This window comes from Amblyomma mixtum, chromosome 3 (assembly GCF_055824585.1).
Source record: "Amblyomma mixtum isolate Tamu chromosome 3, ASM5582458v1, whole genome shotgun sequence".
Classification (NCBI taxonomy): Eukaryota; Metazoa; Arthropoda; class Arachnida; order Ixodida; family Ixodidae; genus Amblyomma; species Amblyomma mixtum.
Genome location: NC_143014.1, coordinates 154,379,179 through 154,398,066, shown reverse-complemented (window position 1 = coordinate 154,398,066; position 18,888 = coordinate 154,379,179). Strand labels below are relative to the sequence as shown.

Sequence of the window (18,888 nt, the reverse complement as noted above, 5' to 3'; positions counted from 1 at the left end):
TTCTTTTTTTTTTTTACGGTTCCTATTCCAGCTCTGATAGGCGGCGTTTGCTTGTAACCAGTGAAGGCCGAAACTAAGAAAGCATATTTGCATACATGAACACTGATCACTCAGATCACGGTCTGAGCACCTCTCAGGTCCTGATTTGATCGACACTGACGTATTCTCTGACTTCCTGATGTTTGCTCCGTTCGTGGTTATGCATGCGCGGTCTCGTTTAGACATGAAGACGCGATGAATGATTTGTTGTTCTGGCCCCTGCCGCTTCGCTGTACTTTAGAGCCCCGTGCGTATGCACTTCATATTATTTGAGCGAATTCATTTCAACTGGACGTATGGCGACAGCGTATTGCACTACTTCATCTGAATACTGCTGCCGTCGTAGCAGGAACGGGGCACAACGCTTAGTTTGTCCTCGCGATTTTCTTCTCCCTTATGCAATAGTAAACAAAATGCCATTTGGAACTCCCTCGTTTCGCAAACACTCAGGAAAAAGATTCACGCACCTGCAGGAAGCATCTGTACAGTTTCTGGGCCGCTGGGGCAAGGAGCAACACCTATACACTCGCTCTTTTCAATGGGCCTCTGCAGCGGCACTATATATTCGGATAGAACACGCTTGGGCAATGCAGATTGACGTCGCATCAATAGGCGCTGCTTAACTCGTCGCAGTTCTCACAAATGATGTCATGCACAGCCTACGCTGGATGTCGTTCCTGAAAGACAGTGTCCTAAAATGTCAGTGGTAGCAATGCAAAAAAAAAAAATAATGCAACTGGAACTTCTGCGCGACGGCGCGCGAAATTAGCCGTTTCACACGACCCGCTCCCAGCGCGGCAACAAGGCACAGCAGATGCGGGACAGGCAATGACATCTGTTGGCAACAATCTGTCGCAACGGTTAGCACTTGGATAAAGCGGCAGCCACCGTGGCCTTAATTATTAGCTCGACGGCGGCTGTCAGAGCTCCTGCCTGATTAGTTAGTGTCCGAGGCGCATAACTGGATAGAAACCCGTCCTTCTATCGTCTCCTCCCTCCTAACCGTTCATCCTCTCCCTAAGAATATGCATCCTGAACACCACCCCTCCCGCAGAGCAGCGCGAGCCTCCGCGCTCTGGCGTGAGTATGGACGGAAAGCTGCCGTGGCGTATGTGGATGCCGCCTCAAACAGCCGCTACCTAGCCCACACCCCTGCAGTCACTGACAACTCTTTCCAACCCAATCTTACTGCCTCAATCTACACTTGGACCTCTGTAGACGCCGAGGAGGCAGCTATTGCCCTTGCGATCCCTCAGACATCCGCGGAATACATTTTCAGTGACTCCAAGCCTGCGGTCTACAACTACGCGATTGGACGCGTGGCACCCCCGGCCATCGGTATCTTACCTTCAGACACCATCCCCTCTCGCCCCATCCAAATCATCTGGGTGCCCGCTCACGCGGCCCATCCTGGCAACGAGGCGGCTAATTACATCGCTCGCGATTTGACCGACCGAGCAAGCCCGCCCCCGCCGGGAATGGATACGCGCGGCGCCCTCCTCACGTACCACGACATCACTTTACATTACCGCCTCTCTCGTCTCACTTTGCCCCCTCCGCACAAACCCCTTTCCCAGCACCACCAACGCTTGTGGCGCCATCTTCTGGCCCACACCTTTCTCACCCCCACACGTCTTGCCCTCCTCCACCCCGGAGCGTACTCGCCGGCCTGCCGCTTATGTGACAGCAGAAGAGCCGACTACGCTCATATCTTATTCTCCTGCCCAGCACACTTGCCCCCTACGTCTTGGCACCTAAACAGTCCGCAGCAGTGGCAGGCTGCTTTGTCCAGCACCGAGCCGAATATCCAACTTCGGCTGGTGACCTGAGCAGAGGACGTCACGAGTAGGCACGGCCTGGACGCCACAACCAGCAGCCTGAAGGCCACACACAATGCTGCTACGTAATTTTGTTTTGTTTTAGGCCTTCTAATAAAAAGTTTTTCACCACCACCACCACCAGTAGGCCGTGGCCCGAACACGTCCGCCGCAAATTCGAGTCCTTGTTCGCGCGGCGCTGTCTTGTGTGCGCCGGAAGCAAGGCGACAGTCGTGTCGAGCCCTTCGCCGTCGAGCTACCAAAAGGAAACCGGTTGAGGGGGCGGGGGGGGGGGGGGGGGGGAATCGAAAACGTCAAGAAACTCCTGCCGAGAACCAAGCTGGTGGGCAAACACTGTTTCGCGGATGGGAACGGAGCGCACGACGAGAACGACTCGCGCGAACATTGTCTGCGGGCTCCAATTAAGGAGATGACCGCGACCTCTGCAATGCACCGGATCGCGTTTGCTCGAGAGAAAGTTCGCTCTTCCGCTCGTCACTTCTCCTTGGCTTCCTCCTTGAAACCCGCCGCATGGTGAAACCGAAGGGTTGCACGCCGCGGATTGCGCGTCCCGACTTTCTCTGCCTTCCCACCGCACTACATTTCAACGCTGTGGGTTTCTCGTTTGTTTTCACTTTGCTTGCTATATTCGCTGAAAGTAGCGAGCCCAGCGTGGAGACGGCTTCGCAAATACTGCGTTTAGAGGAAGAGATCCTTTCCGCCTCTGCCGTCAGCGCTGCTGCGCTGCCGAAACTGCGGAAGGATGCAATGAACGACTCTCAAACCATCGTTCCTGCTCTGAAATTCTTAGCACAAAATATAGCCTCTAGTTCCTTGTATCTGAGAAGGTTGATAGATTTTGATGCTGGCTGTAAAAAATGTGGCGGCCATCAATACGGTAGTTCCACACACAGAATACTACAGGCGCCCGCAGAGTTTAATCTAAGAGCGTAGTCAAGTTTATATGGGTCCTTCCTCCGGTGTATACAAGGTTCTATATGGAAGTGCATTAAACGCATATTGAAAGCGGAAAAACAGACAGGGGCGAACTAGCAACGACAGCTTTAACCACAAACACGTGACTACCGCGATTACGCATGCTACAGTAGCGTAGCAACAGAAGGCCTTAGACTATAGTGTAGCCTACAGCATGTACATATTGCTGGAATGCGCAGTCTATACGCAAGAACCCACTGCCACATTGAAATGGGATCGCTCAACCAAGTGCCGCAAACACTTTGGGGTCTTCGCCATGCGCTTCGCAGCAATGTTAACCTTACAACATGCGACTCAAATTCCTCGGTGACACAAGGCCTCATTGAAAAACTTAAGTTTTCGTTTTCGCCGCCTTACAAGTGTTCCGCAATAAAGTTTCATGACCGCTCATCTTATTCCCAACAATTTTATTTTCTCCGCCATATTATTTTCCTGGAGCCTTTTTCTCCTTAGCTCCAACTATACAAATCGCCTTCAAAGCACTGTTTTAAGGTAGAACCATTCTCAAACAGTGCCCTTTAATTCTAGATGAGTATTACAACTTTGATAAAATGTTGCTTCATGACCATTTTACGCCCCAAACACCACGGAGGGCTTGTTTTCATTTATTTTTTTTTGTACGAAAGCGCGTATAGTCGCCGCGTACAGCACCGGAATACTGCGTCCTCCGGCGGGACGCACCGCGAATGCCACCGACATCGTGCCTGGGGCTAGGGCTACTGCCACACACCGCTCGGCAGCGGCAGGAAGAGGTCGCTGCGACACAAACGCGAAAATAGCCGTAAATTTTGTGCATAAAAAGTTTACGACTCGCTGTCTTTCGCGGCGCAATTGAAAGCGCGGTCTTCGAAAGCACGTCTCGACTTTGGTATACTAAATTAATGGGGTAGCCCGGTCATTAGTCTACTCCCGCGGGTGGCACAGTACAGGGTGATTAACGGGACGATCTGAACGGACGTCTGATCATCACGTGTTTTTTTCTAGCCGATGATTCGTCACCGCTGAAACTCCCTAGCTGTCGCGTTTGATTCGCAGGCATAAACGCGTCATGCGCATCCCTTTGACGATGCTGCCGCGTGACATCGCTGAAGCCAAAGCGTGCCTCCTGCCGGCTCGAAGAACACGCTCACTGGCGTCCGTGGGAGGAGTACCATTACGTCTGTCTACCTTAAACACGTAACACTACGTAATCGCCTCGCTCTGCTTACGATTCCCGACGGGCCTTGGCCGCAGCTGCGAGCCACCCTTAAGGTGCGCAACATCTCTTCCCTCACGAAGCGCCTTTGCATCACCGCTCGATCGAAGTGCACGCAGGTGTTAAAGCGAGCGTCCTATACAGCAACGGAGCCGATGCGCCATCGTTTCCTAATCCATACGAACCAGTGATGCAAGTTGCCGCCTTAGCCAGAAACTGATATACGTTGTGCCGACACCGTGAACTCGACTACAACGCTCAAGTTTTAAACTGGACGGTTGCGCTGTTAGGTGGAAATGCGATATAGAATGCCGGTGTACGTAGTCACTCCGTAGGGATTTTCGATGTCTGTTACTGTACTGCGTGCACTCAACAGCGGGCTTTTCAGCTACCCTTCGTTCAGCGGAGATTATAACACCATCATTTCGTCCGTGCTTTTCTTCTCCACTTTAGGCCACCTTTCGAACGAATACTCGCTGGTGCACGCAGACTCAATTGTCTATTTGTTGCTGTTCAGCAATACTCACTGCCATACACTCTGCCCCTATAAGCTATACACGTATCTATATGTAAATATAGCCTCACGATTAAAACCCGCAAACCAGCCATAGCAGGGGCAGCTGCCTTTGACATAATTATTTCTGAAAGGGTAACCATAGTTTCCGGTTATGCGCATCGACAACGAATTCGTTAGTGTCGAAAGTTCACTAGGGCGAAAAGGTTGAAGGGAATTTTCACTGCGGGAACCCGCAGTACGTTCTCGTTGACACTCAGCTTTCTTTTTACTGTTTTTCACGAATAACAGCGGTAAGCCTCGCGATGGCGTTAATATGAGAGTGCGCGGCCCTTGTGCAGGGCTGGCAGCTGCCGGCAAAGCAGCGATCCGGTGCGAGCCCTCGACAGCGTAATGACATGGCGGGCCATCCGCGAGAATCTGCTGATTGATGCCCACTCATTATTTTTTTTCTCATTCCTGCGCTCGCTGCTCACCCGCAAGAATAAAAGAAGAGCTTTTAGCCGAGGTTTGAAATAAAAAGCCAGTGCGTCCGGAAAGCCGGAATCGAAATCTTCTGCTCAGTATCCGGTGAACGAGGCCTCAAAACCGATTCGACATTAGCCCAGATGAAAAACAAAATGAAAGAACTCAGTGTAAAAGGGAAAAGATGACAAACTGGAATAAAAGGTACAACAAAAGGTGCAATTCATTACTGGAGAACATGAGCCATGTACCAGAAACGGCGGGCGGTGAGAAAGTGGGTTTGCCTCGCCCCGTGAATTTAGCATTTCAAATGCGTACGGCCGGCAAACTTGAAACGCCACGTTTGATGCCCATCCATATATATCTAACCAAAGCATTTAAATGAGGGAACGCTCCTTGCAAGATTATTTTGCTTCGTTCAGCAGCTTGTGGGCGCGTGATGCTTATAGCTATTGCGTTCAGAGCTTCAGGCGAAAAAATTCCTCAAGCTTAGCCCGTTATGCACGTCACTGCTGAAAAACGCTGTACATTCCTGGATTTCCTCGAAAACGATCTCGTTTCAGAAACAGAGAGTCAGTGCTAAATTTGAATGTGCAGTATTTGCCAACGCTGAAGAATTGATTTATGCTGTTCGATAAATGTCGCGCACGTGCGCTATATATTTGGAGAGATACCGGCTATCAGTGCCTGTGTCCACCAGCACAAGAGTAAAAACTGCGAAAAAGAGGCCGGTCGCAAAGCAAGTCTGGCTGATTGTCCTTTCCTTAAGCTATAACGACGAAAAGAATAAAAACAACAGCGAGTCGGTTAGTAAAGAGTGGCAGTCAGGTTGAAACTCACTTTATCCGCCAAAGGCCTTAGTAACAATATTCATTGGGAACCTACCTCACAGCGAATGAACGCTTTATTTAAAAGAGGGCATTACTATTGCGCGAAGGGGCTTGCAGAAACAGTGGCCTGGGCACAGCATGTGTCGAGCGACAGAGGAGGTCAAATGTGGAACAGATGTGTGCGCGGCAGCCACGTCCATACAGGTGCCCATGAACGACTGAATGCGGAGGAGAAAGTGAAGAGGTTTAAGAAGGAAGCGAAGGTCAAAAGAAGAAGGCCCTGGAAGGGGATAAGGCTGACACGCTTCAAGAGTGCCCCGTAGACAAAGTTACCAAGCGTGAGGTAGCGCCATTGGAGCCACTAGCGTTGCGAATGAATACCATATTGGCCGTCAGTAACGCCATCGTAGTCGCTGTAAGTGAAGGAATCGAAAAATAGTGCAACCCCATCATCGTCACAAAAAGAAAAATCCCATGATGGCCGCGAAAGTAAACACAGGGCACAACATTCACCCGAACGAGATAATCGATGGCGATTGTCCTTTGTGAATGTCTTCCTATCTCCTGTCTTAGGTTTTTTTTGTCACCATTCTGTCACCGAGTTCAGCCAACTGGCTGAACTACCGCCTTTTAAGAATGCGCGTTTGTGCGCCAGAACTGCACGCCATAATGAAGCGCTTCGCATCAACTCTGACCACCTGAGAATCTCTAACGTGCGCCGAATAGAAGCCCACGAGCGTTTTCGCATTTACACTTGCTAAAAATGCGGCCGCCACTGCCGCCCCTCAGCGAATGCCACACTCGCTTAGCCGGCTAGAGTGTCGTCTTCAGGACGGTTAATGAGACGTCCCAGAGGTTCCAAGTGCACCAAAGCATTCAATTTTTTGTACTACGTTTCGCTTGAACACAAAAGATCGAAGTTGTCCTTTTTTTTTAACTGCGTTAGCAGTATAGCCTTCTTTCATAAAAAAGAAAAATCCGTGGTTTGTGTGTATGTGTGTAGCAAGCATCCACCTCCGAAATCAACCTCCGGTGGGTGCACCTACAGGGACTCACCCTCCAGAAACTAACCCCGCCACCACCACCCACCTCCCCCCTACAGAAGGCCGCCGCTCATTAAAACACTTCCACCCCCTAGAAGCCAACTCAGATGACCGGAACGTAAAAGAGGCGGTGAAATTCAATTCAAAGAAGCAATGGGAAGGCGACGTTCCAGCCTCCTCACGCCTCCAGAAGCTCCCCCATGACCTAAAAACCTGCCTTTACCATCAGAAGCTGCACCGACCACCCAATAACAACCTACTCAACCACCTATAACCTCCAGAAAGCCTCCACCCATATCCATCCAATCACCTGCACCCACTTCCACCCTCCAGGAGCCTGCTGAAAACATAAAAAAAAAATGAAAATTAAGATTGGTTTTGAGAAAAGCAAAGGCGCAGTAACTGCTTCAATTCTCGGTGGGCACCTCAACTGCGCCTTGAGGGAAGAAAGGAAGGAGTATGTGAAAAGAGGTAGAGAGAATGAATGAATGAATGAATGAATGAACATTTATTGGCAGAAGTGGTGTATGAAGCTGTTACGGGAGTGTCCTTAGTCCAGGGCCCCAGTGGCTTCTGCTACGGGTAGATTTCGGCCACCTGGGGTTCCTTAACCTGCGCTGGCACTCCTCAAAATGCGGTCTCCTTTTGCCTCGCCTCGGCCGCTGCAGCCGGGCAACCAGCAGATGCCCCCGCAGCAGCAGAATGAAAAATTGATGCCAAAACCAAACTGAAAGAGCCAGTGGGGAGGCGATCGATGTTAAAGCGAAATGTGCAATCAATACTGTTAACGCAGATCTGTCTCATCAAATTGTACGATCGCCTGGCCATTTCTTTTTAAATTTAGTGTACCGAGCCTCGTTAGCAAACTGTGATACAGAAAGATAACTCGAAGTACTGCGCGCGTGCGAGCCTTCAGCGTAGCACGTGCGGACCTGATTGTAAATGCGTTCTTGGTAACGCAAGCGTTTATTTAAGACGTATTCGGTCACGCCGCTGAGTGAGACCGGAAGTGGAAGTCCGGTCACGTAATCACAGCCGTACTGGGGCGCGCACGAGTGAAAGTCGTTTTCGTCGTTAATGCGTCCGCGTTTTCGCCTTTTCTTTATTTAATCTCGCCCCTCTTAATTGCCGCGCAGCAGCAAGAGCCACTTAGCGGTCGTGGTGGACGGGGGCCGCCTAACAAGGAAGAAAGAAGCGCGCGGAGAAGAAGGGTCCGAACGTGGTCCCGCTCGAGCAGCAGCAGCGGGAGCAACGCCTCGGGACAAACCGCGAGACAACTTCCCTGTGCATGGGTCCCGGCCACCATCCATCTGCGCACACGCACGGGTGAAGCCGCCGCCTCCTCCGCTCCCGCCTGCGGGCCTGTAATCGGCTGCAGCAGCGCGTCCCCGAGCTGCCGCCGCCGCTGGCCGCTTATGAACGGCCTGTTGACTCCCACCCAGCCGATCGCCGCTGAGAGAGCGAGCGGAACAACGGACAGCGTGCGCAGCGCGTAGCGTACGACGACGTGCACCAAGCGCGGATGCCCCGAGGCGGTCGTCATCTCACGCGCGCTGCCTGGGAAGGGTGCGCATTATAGCCGAGGCTGCGGGGCTGCGCGCCGGAGATGACACGGCTCAGCGCAGAACTGGCGGAATGGCGCCCCAAGGAGAAGCTTTTCGCGCGCGCCGCGTCTCTAGAGAACACGCGAAGGAGACGCCGAGCTTCTGCACCGATTGGACACCGAAACCTGCATGTCCGCGCCGCCCATCGAGGCAGGCAGGCATCAGAAAGGTGCGGCGAAAGCACCGAAGTGCGAACGCCGGAGGCAGGCTGAGATGTACGCGGCCACTGGCGGCACGAGGCGCTCTGAAGCGGGTCTGAAGGGTGTCCTGTGGCCGCACACTCGTGCGAGGATATGAGCGGCGAGGTGTCGCGAAAGCCTCATTCACGCTGTGTCAAAGATGGGCGCATACATGCTGGCGGCAGGGCGGCAAGAACCAAGAATGCACAGCGGCAAGCACGCTACAGCAAAACAGGTATTTCCTCTACGGCGGCGATGAACAAGACGATGCGCTTGTTGGGGCGAAGATATCTCGGAGGAGAAGCTATGTGTCAAACCTTCTGGGAAACGGCCAGCGAAGGTCTGTTTGACTAATCGCGGGGGGGACTTCCTGGCGACGAGCGAAGTTTTCTGTTGGTGCAGGTCCCGGAGACGAGGCAAGCGACACGGCAAAAATGCTTCGCACGACGGCGAAGCATTTTTAAACGATAAAAGTTTTTGCGATCATTAAGCGATAAAATAATTACGCTATTAATTTCCCATTGTTCAACACCACAAATTATATTTAAAAATAGAAATATTTCCCTACGTTCCTTGATTTCGGTGACTGTTGGCTTCCTTCGTATTATGTCTTGTTCGGAAGCGGTGGTTTGTAGTGAGAGTGAGTGAGAAGTAATTTAATGAAAGGAAAGGTAGAGAGATCGGCCGGCGGTAAGGTGACTCTAGAGTGACAGTGCGGTTTATAGGATCCCGTTACATTGCGGTCATGAATGCGCGGGCCAAATAGAGCGATGCATGAACACACTTCATAGTTATACTTCAGCGCAAACAGACGAGGAGGCAAAATAGAGGTGAAAAAACACACGAGCGTGTTTAAGAGGACACGAGAAGGGTGCGACAACTTTTGTAAGCCAATACCAGGGAAGGGCAACAGTCCTGGACGCTTGGCTGCACATGTGTGCTCTATTAGGGGTAATTTTATCATTTTGTCTCGTGGGTTTTAATATTGTGCATTCAGCCGTAAATATTGTCATGCTTTTTCAATAAATTTCAGTTGTGAGACAACTCTAGCGTTGCTTACTCGTTCTCGGCGTTCCCGTCTTTACCGCTGTTTTCCAGAATTTATTAGGTGAGCTGCGAGGACATCAGTCATCTCTTCTACTTTCCTGATAATTTATGTACCGGGATTGTCAACGCGCACTTCAAAAAATTCCTAAAAATGAGGTGTTGAAACTAGGAAGAAAATCTTTCACACATTCTCATTAGCAGAGGACGTCTGTTAACTAAAATAATACTATTTAACACGATCAATAACTAATTAACACGCTCATCAACTAAGAGTTAGTATATTTAACCAAAGGCTGAACACATAAATGGCCGCAGCAAAAACGGACCCACTGCCCTACTGCGTCATTTCTCACCCCCATAAAATGTTTCCACTGGCATCATTTATCTACTCTCTAAAACAAAGAAATCGTGTGGAATACATTTCGTGAGCTGTCATCTTTTTTGTCTGAACCAACATCGTTCTTGTTGTCATTTTGTGAACCCTTCTCTGGATCGTGGTTTCATTTCATTACGAATAGAAATGCACTGAGCGTGCGGAGCTACATCTCAGCCGCGGTAAAGGCGCTTTTTCTCATGAAAATACAACGACAATGCGACGAAAAAAAAATTGAAGCCATTTTATGCTCTGAAAAATACTTGTACAGTTCATCGGCATCGGTGCATTAAGTGACGTGCACCAGTCAAGAACAGCGCTGTCGGGGCTTCTTCTTTGTGCTATCATTCATGAGTGCGAGCGAAGAATTATAAAAAAAAGCAATTGCATTCGTCGTTTTAGGCAAATTAGAGGCTCCACTTTACATGATGAAGCTCCAGGTGAGAAGCTTTCTTGATCCCGCCAACCAGAATGATTCTGAAACACGCTACTTTTGTTCGCTGCAGCTGCTGCCGAAAAAAAAAAGACAGACAATCTAAAAAAATGGACGACGCTCTTCGCGTAGCGAATTACAGTGATCCTTGAATGCGGCGGTCCAAATATGGCAGCGGTAATTAGGAAATAACTTGTTCAGTTCGTGGCCCCGAAGGGCCACAGCCTCACGCCATAAGTGTATTAAGACAATGATTGCGCTTATTAACGACGTTCGCCGTTAGGGGTAACAGACGATAACCTGTATTTGCAATTAGAGATTAGCAGGCCTAGTGTACTCATTCGGAAGCCAGTCACACAACGCATAGGCGTGGCTATCGCAGGCCACCGGACTTCTAAGAGGCAGAAGGAGAGTGTTATTAAACTAAAACAGCCTTTCTCGATTTAATTTTCGTGCCACTTGCAAAAGAGCAAATCACCTCTCTGGTAGAGTGATTACAACAATCGAGAATATATACACTACCTTCCCGAGCACTGTGTTCAGGCCGTACAGTCGTTCACACGCCTGCTTAGAGCGCTCAAGCGGCGCACCGGAGAGTAGACTTCTATCATTTACAAGTTGCCTTGGGCTCTAAATCCTGACGTCATCGTGCGTTAACAGTCCAATGAAATATGCTTAATTCGTCATGTCTGTAAAAGCTTTATCGGGCTCGGCGGGTAGCTGCAATTGTCAGAAATGCACAACAGAGCGCACCGCTCGAGCGTTCTAGACAAGTCTGTGGACGACTGTACAAGCTATTGCCTAGCACCACAAAAAATGATAAAACACAAAGTTGCAAGAGGATTAGAAGTTGCGGCTATGTTTTGGCAATTTAAAGCTGCTTACTCGCGTCTCAGCCAGGCAGCTAGGGAGGCAGCATTGACCCTTCCCTGGTGCCTCGTACTCCATGAGACTCTTCAGAAGAAACTAGTAGCCGAACATGTCGCACCGCGGGACGCGTCGACGCTGAAATGAGATGCAGTCGTCTGATTGCTCTGGGTTAGCTCGCCTAGCGCCGTTAGCAATGGGAGCAGTGACGGGTGGATGCGCCCCGTTTCTCGTATCTTGACCTCGTCGTGATAGGATTTGTCCGCCATGCCACCGCAAATGCTAGCCCGAAAAGGCGCAACCGTGTACGATTGAATGGTTGGAAGAGGGCGTGCGCGCTGCGGTCATAGGCTGTGCCCTCTGCCCTGATGGCCGCGGTGGTGGCGTCTGTGCGCTGTCGACCTAATCAAACTAGCCTAAATGTTATCACACACACCGCTGAAAAGTGTGTGTGAATGCAATTTTTTGCTGGAACACATAAAAAACAGGAACATACGTGCCGTATCAGAGAAACCTATAGAGTGTCCGACAGCAGGAACCATTTAATTACTCCTGAACGCTGGCCAGCGGAATTGCTCGCCATGATGTTGACGTGCATGGCCGTGCTGGACGTGGTGGATGTGGTGGCTGTATACCACTGGCGGCGCCTTGTCACTGGCTGTGCTTGAGATGGTTGGTAATCACACATCCCGGTGGGCAGCAAGGCTTCTATTTCGTCGGCGCATACAAACGCGTGGTAAGAGCTGAATAGAAGAAGCCGGGAACGAACGCGCAGTAACTACCACCGCAAGGTGGTGAGGAGGGATTGGAGAAGAGCGACCAGCTTCGGTGATCACCGTTGGGATAGGTGACCAATTTGACGTTCTATGTCTGTAGACAAATGTGCCTGTTCAAGCCTAAAGTCATAACTGCTCACGTATTACTGAGTGGCTGAAACGGAGCTTCCACAAGGAGAGGTTAGAACAGAATGCTGGATGCGTTCGCGTAGAACAAAAAAAAGCAACGAAAGATGACAAAGCCTATGATTTAGTCTCTCCTTTGTTAAAAATCTATGTAGAATACAAAGTTAAAGCGACAGGCAGCGAAACGGTAATTTCTCTTTTGCAATCGGAAAAAAAAATACGCAATGAATTATTTCGGGGTGTTCACATTTCCTTAAAATAATTTTGAGGTCATGACTTTTCAATCTCTTCACGTTGTTTTGAGGCTCCAGAGGCGACGTTTGTAGAGGATATTTTACGAGAATGACAAAAAAGACACTGTGCTCTTGAAAAGACAGACGCAGTATTTTTTGTTTATCATGCGGTTTTACCTAAAAAAAGGCACACAACAGCAAGATCATCCTTCCTTCCTAACAAACTAACAAACTAACAAACTAACAAACTAACAAACTAACAAACTAACAAACTAACAAACTAACTAACAAACTAACAAACTAACAAACTAACAAACTAACAAACTAACTAACTAACTAACTAACTAACTAACTAACTAACTAACTAACTATCTAACTAACTAACTAACTAACTAACTAACTAACTAACTAACTAACTAACTAACTAACTGACTGACTGACTGACTGACTGACTGACTGACTGACTGACTGACTGACCAAGTAACAACTAACTAGCTAACTAACTAACCAACCAACTAACTTACTGACTAACTAACTAACACACAACTCATTCCCTTGCTCGCGCACTCAATCAGTCCAAAAATTTCATTTCGTTGTTTCTGTAAGTTCATCAGAAAACCTTAATTTCGTGCTTGAAGCACATTCTTCTGAATGCATTAGGAGGTTCTGCACAAAATCACCGAACAGGAGCTTACTGCTGCATTTTTTGCCAAAGGAGAAGACGCCGAAGAAGAAAAAGAAACCCCTGAAAAAATTTACTCTTCCACAAAAACTCCAGAGGAAGCTAATTTTTCATCCACTTTTCAGAAGAAGAATTTAGGCATGCAACGCCGAAAGAGCTGCTCGCACCAGTTTGCGAACGCGGTCAACTTGTGTACCTCAATTGATTCGCGCCGCCGACGCGCACGGGAACAAAAAGGAGGGACGAGGCCGCAAGGGACGGGGGGAAGGAGGAGGGCAGGTGACGGGGCGAAGTAAGGGGGCGTGCAGCGGCGCCTTTGCACAATCGCTGCCCTTCGGCGTGGCCCCCCGCGCTCTCCAAGCAAACAAACCAGCGCGGCATCTACGCACAAAATGCTCGTCCGAGTCCATATAAGCTGGCCCCAGCCATGAGCAAAGATTGCGCCCGGCTGTAACCATCCCCTGTTGCTGCTGCCGGTGGTGGTATTTCTTTCCCGGCCGCCACCGGCACAGCGGGGACCCCGAGTGTCGCCTGCGACGATCGACCGCTCTCTCTCGCATCGCGCGAAGAAAGACCGCACGCGCCACACTCGGCGAGAGAAGCTGTCTATCTTCAGTCGGTGCAGGTGGCTCACTGTGGGGAACTCTGGGTGTTCACTTCAATCTGTGTTCTTTCCTTCAAATAGTTGCTTTTGCGGGGGCCCGGAAAAGGCATGCCTTCGCGATGCACGCGCACTTTTGTTGCAGCACATGGTTATTCATCAACGTGTCCGAACGGGGAGGAAGAGAAAAGAACAAAGAACGGCGGTGCTGCATGTGTGCCTGAGTGCGCGCGAGGCGGAGGGATGGCAGAGCGACAGAAAGACGTCGACACACGCAGACTCACCGCGCGGACCACTCTGTAATTCGTCAGGCCATGAGCGCGCGCTCGTAAATCAATACAGCGTGTCCCCATATCGGCGGATACATTTCATCTGCGTTCGTGGGCGCCGAACTTTTTGCTACCTGCCGCTGAAGATGCAAGAAGCAAGAAGAGCTGCGCAGCCAATACTCCGCGAACGTAAATACACCCTGCGGCCGATATGTTCGTTCCAGTGGCGCGCGTCTTGAAGGCGGCTTGAGCAAGCCTCAATAACTGCGCGGCCCCAGCAGTCAGAAATGATGTCACCGGGCGTCGTTTCTCACACTGGCGACCGACGACTGTAGAAAACTTTCACTGGTCGATTGCGCTGCGGTAGCTCGAAATGTACACTAGACGCAAAAAAAAAAAAAAAAACAGCCGCGTGCGATTTTCAAACGCAAAGCTGAACTGTCAGCCCGAGTAAATTATCTGGGAGAAGAGGATGTTGTCGATGATGAATTCTTAAAGCAAATAAATCAGAGGTCTACACTCAATGATTGATATAAAACACCCTTTCATTTTCAACGAAGGAAAAACAACCACAACAAAAACAACAACAACGAAGTGAATATCTAATATTTGTGCTATCTTGAGCGTTTTGATGTAAGCAGCCAAGGAGAATAGTGAAATATTCTCTTCATATTGGCTTCGTTGAAAACTTCGTAAGCTTGCTTCTACAATAACGCTTCGCTATACATATGTACGTGCTTCAGAAAAAAAAAAATATTCGGGGATGGATTACGACAAAAAAGGACGCACTCTTTCAAGTACGAGCTGCGCGTTCACAGATACTCGCCGTCGCTGGATACTGGTTCCACTGTCGTAAACTGTTTCCGGTGCTTAAGAAGGACGGCTTTCGTCCTTCTTAAGCACCGTTGAAGAATGTTGAAGAATTTATTCGAAGTTATTTAAGAATCAGATGGGGGCGTAGACAACGACACAGTAATGAAAAGAGACCCGGCGCTGAACCATGCTCACCATCTACTCTGAATACTTATGGCATTTTTACACATAATAGCACGCGAGGACTTATAGATGTAGAATATTTATTGCTTGCGCCTTTTTTATTATTAGTGAGAGAAGGGACTGAACAAGGTTACCATTCTTTTCTCGTTAGCCAGGAACATGAACAGGTCCTGTTAAACGAATCCTTGAAAAAGATTCATAGTTGGTGCGTTCAGAGGGAAATGGACATAAACCTGGGGAAGACATTTTACATGACCCCTCCCAATAATAAAGATCGTCTAGTTTTTCCATATGCAATTTCCAAATCAAAGGCGGCACCAAAACAGCAATATATTGGCGTCACCATTACTAACAACCTGAACTGGAGCGAGAACGTCAATCGTATTGCGGCTCGGTGGAACGCGAGCTTGGCTTTTAAAAAAGGAAACAACAGAACGCTAAGCCAGATACTAAACTCAGAGATTATAAAATAATAACCAGATCATCTTTGGAATTCGCGGGTATAATCTCGGATCCTCATCAAGAGTACCTCATAGACAAACGCGAACGAGTTCAAAGGACTGCAGTTAGATTTATTTTTCCCCCTACCAAAGCCGCCAACCCGCAATAGCACTGCTTGCTCTGGCACAACTTCCAGCACTGGCCACAAGAAGAAAAGTAGCCCGTCTGAAGTTTCTTTATCAACTCTATTCACAATTGTTTGTATCCACCACATCAACAGAGGATTTTGTGAAAAAGTTATAAGCGTATGTTGTCTAAGCTTATGAGTTGCATTCTGTTCATCGGTATTTTTTGTAAATCCTAGGATTGTTTATTCTACTGCATCGAACCGTGTATGTTGTGTAACTTGGAAATTGTTCCTTTGTGTTTCATGTTCTATATGTCTGATTCCCACCCTGTAACAACCCAAATGGGCGAATAGTATTTTAAATAAATAAATAAATCCGTGCTTCCTATACATTGAAATAAAAAATAAATAACGTATGGCCTAACTAAGAGGTCTTCTAGCAGGCCTTATAAAATTCTGATTTGTTTTCTACCCTATTTCCCGCATTCTTCCTTGTCTGAGCGCACCCACCATCCTCTGGAACGCAAGAATACAAAATTACTGCTTGCAGTTATTACCAGCTAACTCTACATCTTCCCCAAGTTAGCACCACCGTAACGAAAGCGGCAGCACCCTTTTTGGAAGCGCGTGCCATATTTAATACCAGGGAGACAAAGAAGCCAATTACAAGAACGCGTTACCAGAAGCGTTTCGAGTATGAGGCCTGGCTTTGGTTCCTGCGGGAGTTGTTGCAAGCGCCCTTTTCTGCTCGTGTTTCAATACTCAAGGAAGAAATGGTCGCGCCGTGCGCGCAATGTTCCAAGGCACTGCAGCCTAGGGCAGGACATCTAGCCGCGGCGACGAGACACCATCCAGACACATGGCTGCTCTGTCAGGCGCCCCTAGCGCCACACTCTGCGGAACAAGGTGAGCTGCAAGCACTTACGTTCGTCGAGTCCCGTCAGGAGCAATTACAAAGTTTCTTCAAAGTCCTCCGCGCGCGACACGACCTCGGGGCACCCTCCGAGCTCCTGCGCTGTCCGGAGCTGGTTCGAGCACGCGTCTGCGTAAGGGGGAAACAAAATATATATATATATATATATATATCAACAAACACTCGAAGCGGCCTAATGGGAGAGAGCAATGAAAGGGGTACACTCAAACTGGGTGGAACGCTCGTGCTGCGACTGTTATCACGAGGCGTAATGCGATGGTGCGTGCCACCGGAAGCGATCTTTTTGTACCGTCATTTAAGTGCCGCGTCGTGCTCTACGGCGCATTCGGCGCTCACACCGGAGGCTTAAGGAAAATAACATCCAGCGCAGTTTTCGCGACGGCGGTGCCATCCCTCTTGATTTTTTTCCCAAAAGATTTAATACCCCATGCCTAGGCGCCCAAACACATTCTAAATGAATACTTCACTCTCCTTTCCCTGCGAACCCCCTGCAGGAGATTATTTTTACAGCGACTACACGCAGGGAACAGATTGTATTAGGCTGCGCCACACGTCGTACACCTTTTAATCTCTTCCGTTCGCTCTTGGTGCATTTTTCTTTTGTCTTATAAATTTGTCTGCCTCTTGGTATATTTGCGAACCAATGCCTTCCCATATTTTTAGATCAACGCTCCATTGCCTGCCGTTCGGCAGTGTAGTCTGTAGAAACGCCGGTTTTCGTTTACCGTCCCGGAAACATTTCTGTTACTCTCCTGATGGCTGCTCCTAAGTAAGCATCGTCAGCACAGTTTTAAATTAATACATGCTATGTATGGCATTCGCGTCGTTCAGAAAACGAGGCGCTGCGTGATGGGCCATAGTTTAGTTTTGGAACCGACATCTTACGCGGGTAGTCAGTCACCTACGAGTGGCCAGTTATCTGAGTAGTGAGTAGCATTTTTCCAGCTCTGCCACAGCGCAGCTGAGCGTTTAACGAAACCACCTTCGAAGGCGGTGCAACGTTCACGTGCGGAAGCGAAGCACGATGCAATGAAATGAAAAACCACAGAATTCGCCTTAAGAAAGGCGAAACGAAATCTTGAACGAAATAGAGAGCACCACTAAAGGCGCTGACACAAGAAGGCAACAAGTTGAGTTCAAATCGTTGATGTACGACCGGAAACTGCGTAAAGTGGCAGTAAGTGACACTCCTGAGTGAGGTTTCGTGGGGTCCCAAGAAAAATAAAGAGAGCGGTTCAACTTTTTCGCTCCGAAATTTCGCTTTAAGTAAAACAGTCAGGAAGCCTGCGGCGCCCGACAAACTGCAAACATACGTCAACCAAAGATGGCATGAAGACTACCTGCAAGCTCCCTAGTGGCACAGGGAAGCGTCTTAATGAACGCGCAGATGATTCAATTAGCAGGTTCTTTTCTGGAGCAGCTGCCCGAGAGAGCGTTCGCCTGAGTTTATGTATACACAGCGCATGCATCGCGAGACAAGGTACCAAAGGTTTGCTTTCGCACTAAACAAGTGCGCACATACGTTAGCCGAGGGAGGGCACATTGAACAAACACGCGATAAGCTAAAGGCTTAGCACATTTACTCTTGCAGCGGCGGCCTCTGCCCAACAAAAGCGTCTTAATAGCGTGGGGTGCACGCTGTCCCTTGCAGCATAAAATTACCACCTTTGCCATCCTCGCTTAATGCCCCGAAAAAGGAGAATTATTTTATTGATTTCCGATATAGCATTTCCCGCTGTCCCTTTATATCTCGGCTATCACACGAAAGGAAACGGCATTCTGGTGCAGTCCGGAAAATGAGAGTGCACGCATAGTGTTATGAAAAAAAAAAGTCACAACTGCGCGCAACCCCACGAGCAAGGGCATGGACAGAAGTGCATCGGACTGAGTTACGCAAACCCGTCATTGCGTTTCAATTGCTTCACTAGAGAGAGTGAGAAAGAGAAAATAACAAAACGGAACACGTGCTTTAAACGTTCCTCTATGCAGCCTTCCGTGCTGGTCGCAACGAGTAGCGTTAAGGGCAACATTAGGTAACCGTAGCCATCATTTTGCAACAGTTAGTGTTCTTTACCCGTGAAGTGACTCTTTACAAGGATGCACGGCTTCGAAAGTAGCCGTGTTTAATCAAACGATTCATTTAACAAACACTTAAAAATTCTACCCCACGTGCACCCACCTGCGCCGGTATTAGTAGTTTTTTTGCCTCGCGCTTTAATTTCGTTCACCTTCATTCTGTTCGGCTCGCACGGCTCGATATTACCGCGACCATCGTTCACGCTCCTTCGCTTCTTGGTTAAA

The 18,888-nt window shown here is 49.0% G+C and overlaps 1 protein-coding gene across 4 annotated transcripts in view; it reads right to left on the bottom strand.

Annotated features, from left to right (window-relative positions):
* LOC149352431 (tachykinin-like peptides receptor 99D) overlaps positions 1-18,888 on the bottom strand; it is a 578,367-nt gene that overhangs the window by 240,764 nt on the left and 318,715 nt on the right. For 3 of the 4 annotated variants that reach the window (XM_089581603.1, XM_089581602.1, XM_089581604.1), the window contains exon 3: positions 16,579-16,695. The exons of the other annotated variant lie outside the window; for it this stretch is intronic. The gene's annotated coding sequence lies outside the window, so the exon portion shown is untranslated. The remainder of the gene's footprint in view (positions 1-16,578; positions 16,696-18,888) is intronic. 4 annotated transcript variants of the gene reach the window in all.